The sequence below is a fragment of the Leptodactylus fuscus genome, chromosome 4 (genome assembly GCF_031893055.1).
Source record: "Leptodactylus fuscus isolate aLepFus1 chromosome 4, aLepFus1.hap2, whole genome shotgun sequence".
Lineage (NCBI taxonomy): Eukaryota > Metazoa > Chordata > Amphibia > Anura > Leptodactylidae > Leptodactylus > Leptodactylus fuscus.
The window spans coordinates 123380038-123396891 of NC_134268.1; the positions used below are offsets into that span (position 1 = coordinate 123380038).

At 43.9% G+C, this 16854-nt stretch overlaps 1 long non-coding RNA gene across 1 annotated transcript; it reads right to left on the bottom strand.

The window, feature by feature from the left end:
• Window positions 1-4515: 4515 nt before the first annotated feature.
• Window positions 4516-15916, bottom strand: LOC142200593 (uncharacterized). The gene is made up of 3 exons (XR_012715465.1): window positions 15854-15916; window positions 5307-5452; window positions 4516-5213 (listed from the first exon to the last, which is right to left on the bottom strand). It is a non-coding gene; the product is annotated as an uncharacterized LOC142200593 (long non-coding RNA).
• Between the last annotated feature and the right edge of the window lie 938 nt (window positions 15917-16854).

Consider the following 16854-nt stretch of genomic DNA (forward strand, 5'->3'; position numbering starts at 1 on the left):
CTGTGCGTAGTGTGCATTCATCTGATTGTGTTTGCATGCATGTATGGTCCTTGCATGTGTGTGTGGGGGGTGCATGTGGTATTTATGGGGTGGTGTGGTATTTGTGGGGTGGTGTTTGTGTTGTGTGTGTATAGAGTGGTCTGGTGTTTGTGTGGTGTTGTATTTGTGGATTGGTGTATGTGTGCTGTCTGTGTGATGTTTATATGGTGTTTGTGAGATGTTTGTGTGTTGTGGTGTGAGCTCTTTAGCAGCAACTCTTTAGCGCCGTCACTTTAATCTGTGCCTGTCAGTCACAACTGTTGTTTTTCCCTCAGCATTTTCACTTTTCCTCATTATATGTATAGTGCCTAACTTTGGAGGCCCCAATCTCATGACCGGGGAATGCTAGCGAGATGTAATGTGCGCAGTATTCTGCTCCTGTGCGTGGAGAAAGGGCGTGCCAAATTTCAACCAAATCAGGCAAGAACTGTGGATTTGTATAGAGCAGACTACTACAGATTTTGAGTTATATATATATATATATATATATATATATATATATATATGTATTTATAGGCTAGTATATTATATGCGTATGTATAGGCTAGTATATTATATCCGTATGTATAGCCTATGTGGGGAATCGCTCAAGCAGATGCTTGTAGCAGTGCAGGAAACAGGGACACAGACACTGGATTGCACACAAGTTCAGGCTTTATTCACTTGTAGTGCATACACTGCCTTTTTAAAGGCACAGAATAAATAAAACAAAACCCTTCTCGGCTGAGAACTCACTAAACATAGGAAAACTTTTCCCTGTCTATACAGAAGCCTGGCTACCAGCTGACCTCCCTGGTGTGGGTCTTTACCAAACACCCTTTAGGTGCCTGGCTGGAATATTTGTCCTCCCAGACCACACCCTTCACTCTGTCACAGCTAGTATATTTTATACGTATGTATAGGCTAGTATATTATATATGTATGTACTAGCATCTGCCCACAACTTCGTCTGCGGGTTTGCAGTTGCGCTGAGTCGGTAATATTTAGGCATGTGCCGTTGGCTTGGACCTGCCGTGCGCCACCACATCCACCCCTGCCACATATGCTCCTCGCCTGGCCCTGCAGCCTCTCTATCTACCAGCTGACAGCTTTGCAAGGCTCCCGGCTGTCCTAGCAACATGACGGCAGCCCCGGAGCTTAGTCCGGGTGGTGGCGATGAGAAGGAACATGGCGGCGTTGGGACACCTAAGATGTATGTGTTTCACAGTATTTAATCCGTTTTCTATGTGTTCTAGGGAAAGGGGTGGTGATTAGAATTTTTTTTTGTTGATGTTTTTATTTCTGGTAATTTTTTTGTAAATTTTGTTTGTGCATTTCTTACACCCTCTAGGGTTTTGAACCCCAGGGTGTGTGATGAGTAATTCAATGCATAACAATGCTAATACATTGTATGCATTGCATAATACCGGCGCTTCTATTGCAGGCTAAATAGCATAGGCTGCAATCGAAGCGAAAGACTGACAGGCCGGGGATGCCTGCGCAAGGCTCCTGGCTGTTATAGCAACGTGACGCCGGCCCCGGAGCTTACTCCGAGTACCGGTGATTAGAAGAAACATGCCAGCGCCCACGCGCCGCCGTTGGAAATGGCGCCTCGGTCAGCTTTGACTGAGGCGCCGGAAGGGTTAATATCGACAATCGGTGTGGCCAACGACCGGGGACATTACCGTGGGTTGGCTACTGTGTAAAACAGTAGACACCCGCCGGCTATGGCAGCCGGACGGCTTCTGGGCGGCTACCATAGTCAAACACTTGTGCTGTTCTACTATGGCGGATGTCGGGAAGGGGTTAACTGAGCATGAAGTGAGGTGATGTTTTGTCATGTGTGGAGGAGTAATTGAGGGACAGGCGAGTAAGGTACAGTAGGCAGACAGTAGCGAGCGTAAAGTGGCAGGTGTGTGTGGAAAGCATAGAGCAGAGGAGAGAGCACAGAAGTAGGAAGCTTGGATGTGGAGGCGGTGTCCCCATGCAAGTCTGGGTTGTGAACTTACCAGTGTCCTTGGTTGCGTCGAGAGCTCTGGAAGCTGGAGGGTCAGGAGGGCGGCAGAGTAGTAAGTTGACTGCGGCGTCGGGGACTCTGGCGGGTTGGTGAGTAGTTCAGGCGCTGCGGCCTAGGCTACAGCCGCAAACCCGTGGCGTTCTGGAAGACGTTGTGTACGTGGGCAATGTGCGCATGCTCCTGCAAATACAGTATATTTGCTGTGGGTGGCCGGGCGGAGTCGCAGATCCTGATTGCGCTGGTGTTCGGCAAAGATGCCGGGTCCAGACTGTGGAAGAGGTAGGCCTGGAGTAACGTTAACGCGAGCAGGCAAGTGTGAAAGTATATGTAAATGTTATTGCCTGGGTTTAGGGGCTAGTCCCGAGGCAGCAATAGTGAGTTTGTGGCTTGTGCTAAGAAGTGTGTAGGATTGCAGAGCTGCAAGCTGCTGTACATAAGACAAGACAGCGGGTAGTTGTCTTTTTAACCTTGTAATGTAAATTGTCTTGAGGGCCAACTATACAATAATCTGTGTACAATATGGTTATTTTTTTTCTGGTATATTTTATAATTTTGTCCGAATGAACACGCAAGCATTTGACCGGATGCTCCAGATATTGGTTGCACACCTTCTTCATCAGGACACCACCATGAGGGAGGCCATCAGTCCCACGGAAAGGCTGCTCATCACGTTGCGGTAAGTTATCAAATGTGTACTTTTATTTAAATTCCCTTTTTGTTTTTAATGTATGGCCAAATTAAATAAAATGTGTCACTACAGTTTTTATTGTAGTATAGAGGGAATCTGTATAGAGTAGGATAGAGGGATTCTGATGTGTAGACGTAGGGTCCCAACCCATAGCAATCATGCAGAAAGTCACTAGCTGTCACACTAGGATGTGCTAGTGAATAGCAGTAGAGTGTAGAGTACAGTTTTTATTGTGTGCTAATTTCCTTTTTTTCTCGCAACAGGGGAGAGTTTCGCATCCCTGTACCTCCAATTCCGGGTTGGAAAATCCAGCATATCCGGACGGTGAGGAGCACATGCCATCTGATCTGGCAGAACTTTCAACCCATAATGATGCCCAGTCCGACCCAGGAGATGTGGTTGCAGGCAGCAGCAGGCTTTCAGTCTGTGGCCAATTTCCCCAACTGCATAGGCTCCGTCGAAGGGAAGCATATACATGTGCAGAAGCCACCGCACTCAGGATCACTGTACTTCAACTAAAGAAGTACTTTTCAGTGGTCCTGATTGCGGTCGCTGATGCTATGTACCGTTTTATTGCCATCGAAGTCGGTGCCTATGGTAGTACTGGGGACTCCCGGGCGCTACTGACATCACTTTTGGGTCGCAGAGTACCGGGAGATCAGGTGACCCTACCTCCACCAAGACCGCTTCCGGGTACCACGCATCCAGTCCCCTTCGTCATAGTAGGGGATGAGGCATTTCCACTAAAAGAAAACCTGCTGCGCCCATACCCACGGAGGAGACTGGATGCCCGGAAGAGGGTCTTCAACATGAGGCTGAGCGAGGCATGACGCTTCGTGGAGTGCACCTTCGTGATCATGACTAGTAAGTGGAGAGTCCTCACCTCTGCAATGCAGTTGGCTCCCAACACCGTGGATGTGGTCGTCAAAGCTGTCTGCGTGCTTCATGACTTTGTTCAGGAGTATGAAAGCACGAACATTGGAGTGGAACCACAGGCAGCTTTGAATGACCCAATTTTGTCCACCAGTAGCCACGGTCGGGCAGCCGACGCAGCTGTACGAGTGAGAGATTCCTTCACGGACTATTTTATGAGTCCCAAAGATGCCTGCCTTGGCAGTTTTCTCGCCTCAGTGATGAGCAGCCTGACCAGGACTGAAGACCTTCCTCATCGTGGTGTACCTTTTATCCCCCTTTTGTTTTTTCCTCTTATTTTTTTTTTGTTTTTTTTAAACTTAAAAATTTATTTAAAAAAAGAAAACCGTAAAAATTTTCAAATTTAAATTTTTTTTCTTTAAAAAAATGTTTCAAAACTTTTCCTAAAAATGTTCAAAAATTAAAATGTGTTAAATTTATATCTGTGTCAGTGTCTTTTTTTTTTTTTTACTAAGGTATTGGTAGGGTTGTATATAAAGAAGACCTTTGCCCCTCTGGGGCACATGCGGTTAATACACCACTAGGAAGGAGACAGTGCGCTGAATTCAGCACACGGTCGGCTTCCTAGCAGTAAACCGCATGTGCCCCAAAGGGTCAGAGGTCCTCTTTATAAAGCGGACCTTTTCACACTGGGGGCACATCCTTCTGCAGAAAACCTTTGACCCTCTGGGACACATGCAGTTAATACACCACTAGGAAGGAGACAGTGCGTTGAATTCAGCACACGGTCGGCTTCCTAGCGGTAAACCGCATGTGCCCCAAGGGTCAAAGGTCCTCTTTAAAGTGAAATACCACCCCTTTTTAAAATAAATAAATAAATACAAACACATTTTTTCTTTTTCTAAAAAAATAGCTTTATTTAAAACCCTATAACTCTACATTTCAATCCTCGGGTGGCTCATAGTATGGGTCAAGGATACACCTTATCAGTCGGCCACCCGAGGATTGGGGGCCTTGGGCGGGCCCATATTGTGGTTAGCTTGTTGAAGGTTGTGGCCCATATTGGGCTCAGGTGGGTGTGAATTGTGGCCCATATTGGGCTTGGGTGAGTGGTTGGATTTGTGGGGGGCTGCCAAAGGGACATCAGGAAGCCCGATATCCTGCCGGAATTGGGTTATCAGATAACTGAATCCCGGCAGGCTAGGAGCAAACCGGAAGGCTGCCGCCACAGCATGGATTTAAAATTCTCTTGACGTTCGAGGGGCATCTGGTGGCAGGAATTTGCCACCTCTTGACCAAAATGGTCACAGTCATCTATGCTGTCCACCCTCTGGATAAGGGACAGAGCTAGATTCCAGCTGCCTGTCCATTACTCAGGGGTCCCTCCGGTCTGCTCCTGGGTGAAAGGTGTGGGGACAGAAGGGTCCTGACGTCTCCTTCTCTTCTGGGGGGGGCGCACCGGCTGGGTTACCTCTTCTTCCTCTGTCGACTTGTGAGCGGTGACCAAAGCTGGTGGATCCCCCGCCAAAAGAGTAGAACCAGGCAAGACATTGGGTCCCCTCTCCGGTTCGGAACAGGAAGGCAGGCTCAGTGGGGCTCTCTTCTTGATGTCTTTTTCTGGAATAGAAAAAACATAAAGATAAACGTGAAAAACAATTCATAATAAAAACTTTCACAACCTGAAGTTCCTAGCTAAATAAATTTATTTACTCGCCGATCCGATCTTTCACCTCTTGGGACAGAGTTGCCCAGTCTGGAAACAGTTCCTGGCAAGCTGTAATCCAGGAGGCGTCCCTGGCGTGGCAATCCAAGTAAAGGGGGTTGGATTTTTCATATAGGTTGGGATGATCCTGAACCTGCATAGGAAAAGGAAACCATAAAAAAATTACATTTTAAAAAAAAAGAAATTTAAAAAAAAATAAATTATTTTTTTTTAAAGTGAAAAAAAGAAAAAAGAGGAAAAAAATAAAAATTAAAAAAATATTTTTTTTTAAATGTTATTTTATTTTTTTTAAAGTGAAAAAAAAAAAAATTAAAAAAAAAATGGGGAAAAAAATCTAGCGGTCTCCATAGACCACCATTCTATGGAGGCGGATTTTGAGGTGAAATCCACTGTCCAAATCCGCCTCCTTGTCTCCATGTGAACTAGCCCTAAGTATTTCATGTCACTATTACACAGCTGAAAATTTGATTATTAGTAACCGATTCTTGGAGAGAAAGATTGACCTCAAACTCCTGACAGACGTGACAGGTTCTCTTTCAAGGAGTATTCCCATCTGAAGGATCATATCTAAAGTGATATTTTATGTAAATCAAGAGTTTTGCCTAAATGCAATGCCTTAGAAATTATGCGTGGTTTACCTGCTGTGTGACATTATTCCTCCCTATTGATTACATAAGATTGCTTAGGTCCCTTGCATGGTGTCTCTTCTAACATTGCATCTTATGCTGTGTTCACACATCAGTATGCCATGCGTCCGTTTGGATTCAGTTTGACACTTCAAAACGGACTGATGCACATAATGATTGCATACTGACACCTTTTTATGCTGATAGAAAACGTTCTAGTCCCCTAGAGGACAGATAAGGGGATTAAAAGTAGCAATTGTAAACAAAGTAAAGATAAGGAGATATAATAAATGTACTTATGTCCTCCTTATCTCTACTCTGTTTACAATTGCTACTTTTAATCCTCTTATCTCTCCTCTAGGGGACAGAGAACGTTTGCTATCAAAAGGTGTCAGTATGCAATCAGTATGTGTATCAGTCCGTTTTGAAGTGTCAAACTGAATTCAAACGGACAGATGGCATACTGATGTGTGAACCCCTTAGAAGGGGTGACTAACTGCTCTCTGGGTCCTCCACCTCCAATGGGTGAGAGAGATGTCCGGCCGTGAGCGGCGGTGAGCGTTTTAGGCTCTCCGCCGCGAAACTGGGTTTTATAATCCGGACACAGAGTCGGACATGCAGTACTCTGTGTCCGGATAAAAAAAAATCCGGTTTCGCGGCGGAGAGCATAAAACGCTCACCGCCGCTCATGGCCGGAACCGGTCTGAGCTTTCCGACTTCTGGCATGCAGGAGACGGAAAGCTCAAAACGGACAGATGAACGCAGGTGTGAACCTAGCGTAATAGAGTTGAGATTAGTGCAAACCTGCTGTCTGTTCTTGTAACATGTACGTTTTTTTCTCTCCAAACCTGTGTAATGGAATATACATTTACTGTGTACATTAATTGATCTAAATTTCTATTAGATTTCTAGTAATCATAATAAATAATCTTTGATGATAGTGATCATAGTGTCATGTCCAACAAACAGTGAAAGCCCGCCTACCAGCTTGTTAAAGGATACAGGAAGTCAGAAAAAGAAAGAGTAGACAAGATGGTAAGCAAGGAAGTTGGGGAAAACCCCTTTAAATATTTAATATTACTTAAATATTTGCAAATGTGTATAGAGCCTGAGCAGTTTTTTATAATGCATTCATTCCTTGCTCAATGATGGAAAGACGTATCAAGGGACATAACCTGAAGCTCCTAGGCTCCAATGTAAAATTGGTAATACTCTTTCTCCCCCCCCGGCCCCATCCCACCAAAGCCATCAACAATAAGCCTGGTTTACATGGCACGTTACCACTTAATTGGTCACCAATTTGTCAAATAACTTTCATAGAACATGCAACTCTGGATTAACATGTAATGCACTTTAAGGGCCAATTCACACGGAGTTAACACGCTCGCATTCTGGCACGTATACATGTGTCAGAATGTGAGTGCTCAAAACAGATCCCATTAATTTCAATGGGTCGTTACGGTCGTATGACGTGCGCACTTTTGCGCGCACAAAATTATGCGTGTTATACGCCCATAACGACCCATTGAAATGAATGGGATCTGTTTTGAGCGCTCACATTCTGACACGTGTATACGTGCCAGAATGCGAGCGCGTTAACTCCGCGTGAACTGGCCCTATTTGAAAATGTTGATGCTTTTTGCCTGAAAAACCTACCTAAAGTTCCTGCCACTAGGTGTCTCCCTTCTAGCCAATTAACAGTTGACTTCTTTGTTACTAGAGAAGTACGTCCCTAGCATCAAGACAAAAAAAAAAAAAAAAAAAAGCAGTGAGGTGAGGGGGGGGGGGGGGGAGAGGTATTTCTGTCTTCACACAGACCATGCAGATGGAGGGGCTGATTCTATTCACAGCCTCACATATACAGTCCTATGAAAAAGTTTGGGCACCCCCTATTAATCTTAATAATTTTTTGTTCTAAATATTTTGGTGTTTGCAACAGCCATTTCAGTTTGATATATCTAATAACAGATGGACACAGTAATATTTCAGGATTGAAATGAGGTTTATTGTACTAACAGAAAATGTGCAATATGCATTAAACCAAAATTTGACCGGTGCAAAAGTATGGGCACCCTTATCATTTTATTGATTTGAATTCCCCTAACTACTTTTTACTGACTTACTGAAGCACAAAATTGGTTTTGTAACCTCAGTGAGCTTTGAACTTCATAGCCAGATGTATCCAATCATAAGAAAAGGTATTTAAGGTGGCCAATTGCAAGTTGATCTCCTATTTGAATCTCCTCTGAAGAGTGGCATCATCAAAACAACTCTCAAATGATCTGAAAACAAAGATTGTTCAACATAGTTGTTCAGGGGAAGGATACAAAAAGTTGTCTCAGAGATTTAACCTGTCAGTTTCCACTGTGAGGAACATAGTAAGGAAATGGAAGACCACATGGACAGTTCTTGTTAAGCCCAGAAGTGGCAGGCCAAGAAAAATATCAGAAAGGCAGAGAAGAAGAATGGTGAGAACAGTCAAGGACAATCCACAGACCACCTCCAAAGAGCTGCAGCATCATCTTGCTGCAGATGGTGTCACTGTGCATCGGTCAACTATACAGCGCACTTTGCACAAATAGAAGCTGTATGGGAGAGTGATGAGAAAGAAGCCGTTTCTGCACGTACGCCACAAATAGAGTTGCCTGAGGTATGAAAAAGCACATTTGGACAAGGCAGCTTCATTTTGGAAACAAAAATTGAGTTGTTTGGTTATAAAAAAAGGCGTTATGCATGGCGTCCAAAAAGAAACAGCATTCCAAGAAAAACACATGCTACCCACTGTAAAATTTGGTGGAGGTTCCATCATGCTTTGGGGCTGTGTGGCCAATGCCGGCATCGGGACTCTTGTTAAAGTTGAGAGTCGCATGGATTCCACTCAGTATCAGCAGATTCTTGAGAATAATGTTCAAGAATCAGTGACGAAGTTGAAGTTACGCCGGGGATGGATATTTCAGCAAGACAATGATCCAAAACACCGCTCCAAATCCTCAGGCATTCATGCAGAGGAACAATTACAATGTTCTGGAATGGCCATCCCAGTCCCCAGACCTGAATATCATTGAACATCTGTGGGATGATTTGAAGCGGGCTGTCCATGCTCGGCGACCATCTAACTTAACTGAACTTGAATTGTTTGTCCAAAATGCCTTTATCCAGGATCCAGGAACTGATTAAAAGCTACAGGAAGCGACTAGAGGCTGTTATCTTTGCAAAAGGAGGATCTACTAAATATTAATGTCACTTTTCTGTTGAGGTGCCCATACTTTTGCACCGGTCAAATTTTGGTTTAATGCATATTGCACATTTTCTGTTAGTACAATAAACCTCATTTCAATCCTGAAATATTACTGTGTCCATCAGTTATTAGATATATCAAACTGAAATGGCTGTTATAAACACCAAAATATTTAGAACTAAAAATGATTAAGATTAATAGGGGTGCCCAAACTTTTTCATAGGACTGTACCTGCAAACCGCTATGACTGAAGATACATTGTAAGCTATGCAGAAATAAAAAGAAAAAATCTTCTACGTATGTGCTGCTGGATGCTTGTGTGGTTACAGGTGGGATATTATTCTCACACAGCAAGCAGCTTTACTGACTGCACTCATAGATTGCTCTTTTTCTGTGTCATGGTAGATGCTAAAATGTAGTGGGTTTATGCTCTATAGTTGATAGATTAGGATCAAATCAACCATCTCTTGGGTCAAAATGTCAAAATGCTCACTAGACCCCTTAAAAAAAATTCTGTGAGGGGTGAAGTTTCTGAAATGTCACTATTGGAGGTTTCCCTTGTATTGGTACTTTATGGTTCTGCAAATGCGACATAACACTAGAAAACTATTCTAGCAAAATCAGTGCCAAATAACTTTTAATCTTAAACCCTGCCATGTTATTATACAGCAGTTTATGTCCACATATGGGGTATTGCTGTGTTCATGAGAAATTGTGTAGCAAACTGTAAGGTACCTTCTCTTCTTTAACCACTGTAACAAAAAAAAAAAAATGTGATAAAAACTACATTTTAGTAATTTTTCAATTTCATGTCCCAATGTTAATAAAATCTGTTATGAAATCAGCTAAAAAATGCTCAATAAATTTGTTGAGGGATGTAGTTTCCAAATGGAATCACTTTTGGAGGTTTTCCATTGTACTGGTACATTAGGGGCTCTGCAAATGAGACTTGAAAATGTCACCAAAAAACTATTGCAGCAAAATCTGCTTTTCATACACCCAGTGGAGTTCCTTCCATTTAGCACACTGCCATGTTCCCAAACAGCAGTTTACATCCACATATGGGATATTTGTATGCTCAGAAAAAAATTAAGATTCATTTCTCCCTTTAACCCCTTGAGAATGTGAATTTTTAGGCTAAATGAATGTATTACTGATTATAAAATTACTTATTTAGGGGTGTTTACTACACGCCCACATAATGGCCACTTTTTTTTTACGGTTTCCAGCCTAATATTAAAAAAAAATTAAAAATATATATATATATATAATATATATATATATATATATATATATATATATATATATATATATATATATATATATTATATATATATATAAAAACACATATTCCAGTCCTGCTGCCACAGTGTTTTTTCACATGCCAATTTTGCCTCATGTTCATTGCACCTTTTTCATGCAAGTGTGTGCAGCAGAATTGTCTTGCAAACAGTGTTTTAATCTGGCGGAAGTCCTCCGACATGTGACCTCTGAGACCAATCAGCGGCCTCAGCAAAAGATACTGGTTAGGCCGCTGACTGGCAATAGCTGGCTGCATTAGTTACGTGACAACCAGCGGACTAAGCGGACGTCACAGTGCAGTGGAAACAGCCGGACCAGACCACACTGGAAGACATTGCTACAGAGGTTGCTACAGAGGGAGGCGAAGTGGATGTTTCTTTTAAAAATAGTGAAACCCAATGGTCTAAATGGTAACATCACCTATGGATGTTTTATTTAATAGGTGATTTGCCATCTTTCATATCCCCTTAATATTGTGCCATACGTTTGGGTTTAGTCCATACTGGATTGTGGCGAACCCACAGCATATAGTCGACTTAATTCGCATTATAGGCGGATCGGCTTGTAGTGTTCCTTCATATTGGGCGGTTTTTATGCGTTCAATTAATCTGGCTGACAATCAGTCTGCCTATCTATGTCAGGAGTGTATAATACGGGGGACGCTTCTTTGTGAGGGTCTCCTGATAGTGAAGAAACCATGGTATCTAGGCTACAGGATATGTATACAGACCTGCTTAGGATCGCTGTGGAATGATGTTTTGGTTCCGGAGAAGAGGCGGGACTGTAGGGAGAGAGTTTGCTCTCCATTGGTCTTTGTACACGCAGCAAGGACAGACATAGATAAACAAAATAAACAAAGGAGCGGTTTCCGATGGGCGGAGTGTGCGGGGGATCGTGCGACATCTGTCCCCCATTCGCTCCAACTTACGCATGCGCAGTGCAGTACCCACCTGCCTACAGATGGGATGATCACGAGTGGAGTCCTGTGATTGGCCATGCCCTAAGGATGGGGGCGTATCTTGTACTCTAAATAGACCGTATCCACAGCACGAACTCACGGGCGCTGGGGGTTGAAACTAAGAATAACGAAGTCTGCTCCTAAGGATACTGATGGGGAAATTTAGACAGAGGAAACTATGAGATAGACCCAGCCTTACCCTAGTTGATTCACTGATACTTATCTAAGGAGAGCTAAATGCAGTCATTGACCTACTGATACCTACCTAAGGAGAGCTAGATGAAGTGAAAGATGAGACAGCTCTAGCTGATTTTTCACCCACCTCCGATGAGATATCCCCTGACATCTGAATGGGGATGTCGAAACAGGTTAGGTAGTTTTTCATGTTTTAGGTAGTCTGTTAGTCATAGTAGGCAGTAGCTGATAAAGGTCTTTTGACAATCTATTGACCCTTGCCTTTTCAATACTCACCAAATAGAGCGGTATTTATATCTCAGGACTGCCGTTGGTGATAGTGGCCATAACTGACCCCTGTTTTTGGTCCTCTGAATATAAACGACATCTTGAGGCTACAGTTGAATATTGGCCACTTGAGGTGTTTATAGCCATTGACCTATTTCACACAAGCAATTCCCCAAAGCCATAGTCTATGGGGGACGTGTGTTGTTTTGTTTTTTTAAAGGATATTTATGGGGTTAATATATTTTTGTGTTGCTATGGGGTTTTAAACTATCCTTAATATAGATTTGTTTTTTATAAGTCAAACATCCTTTTCGGGTAGGTACATTCTCCTATCTGTTAGTTATTTATTCAATTTTGTGGCACGTTATATTAGATACAAGAGTGTTTATTCAATCACACTGGGAGACATTGAAGCACCAGGGACAGGCGAGTATGTTTTTTTTTTTTTTTAACCTTCCGGCCTATGAAAAACAAAAGTTTATCCTGGTCAACCTCTTTATGCCAGGGCCCCACATGGCGTAAACGCCACGGTTTATTCATGGCAGAAAAACTGCAGTGTTTTACAATCACTTTGTAGTGGATGGAATTCTAGAAAACCCCATGCACTAAAATACATGCAGCAGACATGCTACGAATCGCAGCATGTCAATTATACCTAGAGAAACGCCAGCAGTTTCCCTATAGGTATAATGAAAGCAGAAAGTCTGCAGACTTTGTGTGAAAAGCACTGCAGGAAAAACTATGATGCGCTGCTGCCACATTTTTTCTTGCATCGCTTTTTTGCTGCAGGACACTACTAGCTTCCAAGTCATTGTCAGTGAATGGGGGTTATTCACATAAACGTTATTTTGACGGTTAGTTTTCACAGAGCATTAAAACAATAGGTTATGACCTATATTTGTCTGTTTTCACAGATCCCCCTCGGGTGCAAGATGGTTGTTAAAAATGGACGTTTTCATGACTATTTTGCACCTCGACCGTTTGAATGTAGCCTTACACAGATTTCTGGCTTTCATCTCTGGCTTAGTGTCATAAGTACACATATGAATCGGAGACTCTGTTGTTGACTCTGGCACAGCGTCTGCCAAAATCAGCTTTCGGTTTAAAAACATCAAACCCCCAGTAATTGATTTATGCTCACTGTTTTGATTTGACTATGTGGCTCTGCTGCGTCAGAGCCTTTGTTTCCCTCTTTTCCCCATGTTTCCCTTCCGTTCTCCCCCCCCCCCCCTCACACACACACGCCGTTACTTGTTTTTCCCTTCGACTGCCCCATATCCTCCTTCATTGTGTATGCCCGTTAATGTTTTTCACTTGACTTATATCTTTCGTCTCGCATTTTAGGTGTAGTCAAATTTTATTGAAAGATTTTTTTTAACAAGAAATAAGAAACAAACAAATAAATCAAGCAAACAATGAGGATAGGAGAACCCCAAAAGGAAACGGGACCACACAGGGCCTCAGGGTAAAGTATACGTAAGGGGGACGTCCTATCAGGGAGGACACAGTCCTCCTAAAAATAACAAACCAAACAAAAACACGGGAAGAAGATGGAAAGAAGAAGCGTAGTAGAGAAAAAAGGAAAGAAGGAAGGAAACAAGAGAATGGCAAAGCTAAGTCCACGCACTAGGGACCAGCAGAGGGGGGGGGGGGGGGGGGGGGAATACCAGACAGCAAAGGGATGGGGAATGACAAAGACCAGGAACCACTACAGGAAGACAGACAGCAAAGACCGGAGAAGAGACACAGTAGGGAGAGTAGGCAAATAGGGCAGAGAAGTCTGAGGATTCCTGGAACACCACCCACGGCTGCCAGGGGGCATCAAACTTTGAGGAATCGGGTAGATCCATCGCCACTAAGTACTCCATTCAACGAATAAGGACAAATTCCTGCAACCATTCCAACAGAGAGGGAGGAGTGCCGCTACGCCAATGGCATGGGATAACCGTCCTGGCGGCCGTAAGGAAGTGGCGCAGGAGATCACCTTTAACACTGGAAAGTTTGCCTGGGATAAGTGAAAGGAGAGCCACCTGCGGGGAGGGTGTTAAAGAATGGCCAGAGACTTTCTCGTACAGGGAAAACACAGACATCCAAAAGGGTTGAATCTCCCCACATTCCCACCAAATATGTAAGAGAGAACCCTCCACAGTACCACAGCGCCAACACCGGTCAGAGAGCGTGGGGTAAATTTTATGGAGGAGGGTGGGGCACCTATACCATCCGGTCAGCAGTTTAAATTTTTTCTCTTAAGCGCTACAGGGTAAAGGCAGCTTGTGTGAGAATAGGAAACAGCGATCCCAATCAGCGGCAGATAGTCCCGCCCCTAAGTCAGAATCCCAAGCCCTAACATAAGGGGGTGGGCCCGGGGCAGCGGCAGTCAGCAGAATATCATAGAGGAGGGAGAGGGCCCGGGGAGGGGGAGTGGGTCCCTTTAACATCGTCTCGCATTTTATTTAAAAATTTTCAATAAAACTTTTAATGTTAAAAAAAAATTATAAACCCCGTTATAGTCACTGTAACCGTTTTAGTGGTCCAACTCTACGTTGTCCTGATAACCCGACAGACCTGAACAACAGAGAGTCAAAGCTAGTGTTAAATTGGAAGTCAGCTATGAAGCACATACAATCAGGGGTGAACCTACCTTTTTTGCCGCCCGAGGTGGACAACAGAAAGCCGCCCCCTGGGAGGAGGGGGCGGAGCGAAAGGGGGCAGGAAGAGCGAAGGGGGGCGGGGCAGAGCGAAGGGGGGTGGGGCAGAGCGGTGTAAGCAGGCAGAGAGCAGACATGGAGAATACCTGCTCTCTACCTGGGGAGGCCGCTGGAGCAGCGCAGGGTCCACAGAGCCTCCCCAATCCACCGCTCGATTCCCGTGCCGGGCTGCCGAGATGGTGATGCTAAGCCAGTCCAGGACAGCTTGTCCTGGACTGGCTTAGGTAAGCAAAAATGAGAAAAGTGCTGTTTGCAGACTCCCCAAATGCAGATCTGAACCAGGCCTAACTTATGACATACACTCGGAAGTCATCTGAGTTACTAAATCGGCCAAGACACTGCACAACGTAAATGGGATTTGTTTCAGAATTCAGACATGAGTCACGTATCAGCGTTGAAAATTTGTGTGAAACCTCCATTAATCTGATGTTTGACTCTGATACTTGAGGATCTCTTATATGCACATTGTACGTGTGAACCTAGCCTAATATGTATGACTGTGATGAAATTACTGAGGCCTGGTTCACATCTGCATCACTAATCTGTTCAGGGAGTCCGCATGGGGACCCCCCCTCCAACGGACTACCGAACGCAAAGTAGATCTACTTTTCTGTCTACATGACTCGTGCGGGAAGCACACGGACCCTATTAGGGTCAGTGCACACAGAGGTTTTTGGCGCTGTTTTTGATGCTGAATCCGCCTCAAAAAAAAAAAAAAAAAGCCTCCCAGTAGAGGCTGACCCTTAGGGCCAGTTCACACGGAGTTAACACGCTCGCATTCTGTCACGTATACATGTGTCAGAATGTGAGCGCTCAAAAAAGATCCCATTCATTTCAATGGGTTGCAATTTTGCGCACACAAAATTACGCGCGTTATACGCCCGTAACGACCCATTGAAATGAATGGGATCTGTTTTGAGCGCTCACATTCTGACACGTGTATACCTGCCAGAATGTGAGCGGGTTAACTCCGTGAGAACTGGCCCTATATTCTCTGAGGTCGGCCTGCTTTCACTGCACACTGCTTGCCTATTTGTTCGGTAGTCCATTGGGGGAGTCCACATCACCGACAGAGAAGTGAACCAGGCCTGATAAAGACATTTAGAGCTGGGAACCAACCTCACCACAGCTTTGTGTCAGTATAAACATCTAAGGATATAAAATAGCGTTCCTGCTTCGTAGGTGACAACAGACACAACCCTGTCTCAAATACCATGACCGCTAAAAGGATTACTCTCACCTGTTTATCAAGCCTTCATATCCCCGTACAACCTGTGTCGTCACTTCTGGTATGTGACGTCATAGAGACAACAGCGGCGACAGCTGCTTGGTCAGTGCGCTGGCGCAGTAGAGCGGTGAGTCGGTAAAACCTGCTATGGATCGAAGAGAGCTGAAGGAGGACTCAATGCAGCATGATGTGGCGCTCACCTCTACAGACGTGACCTAAACTGAAGACTTAACTATTGCTTCTTCTAGCGCGGACATGTTTCTAAGTGCACACTGCGGTTCTAGCTTTCTACTAGTTTACCTACGTACACTCAATGCCACTAGTTCCCATGCAGGCAGTTCTGCTGGGATTCTTAAGACCAGAAAGCACAGCTAGTTTTATATTATCAGTCCACGACTTATTCATGTTGCTTTCTGCAGAATTTCAGTTTTCCTTGGGAACTACGTTGGTTTTACAGATTGCTTGTACGGTGTGGAAGCGGCGCACCTGCTATGTGATTGGAAACTGCGCTGACCTGCAAGTCTGTGAGGATTTTACCCCGGAACTAAAGATCCCCATGTCACACTGTCTCATTCACTAATATTAGTTGAATGGAATTACTCTGCGTCCCTGAGAGTGCCGTGACTTCAAGTAGCAAAAAGCTCGGACTTTGCTCCTTTTTATAGGACTAGAAGTAACATCACTTGGGTCATAATAACATTAATGAATGAGCCACAGGGTAACATGGCGATCTTTGGTTGCGCAACAGGAATCGCAGCCAATATTGCTGTGTGGCAATCCCTAGCCTGCATCTAGAAGCAACTTTATTTTTTTTTTAGTTTTGTTCTCACCACTTTAACTTTCAAAGTTATAACTGTTTATATATTTCTGATTACATAGCTTATAAGACCTGTTTTCTGTGACAAGCTGTTTTTCCGCAACATGAGGCCTCAGCCTAAAAATGGTCCTGTGAATAGCCCCATTCACATGTATTGAATTTATTGCAGCCTTGTAATTTAAAAAAAAAACAACAA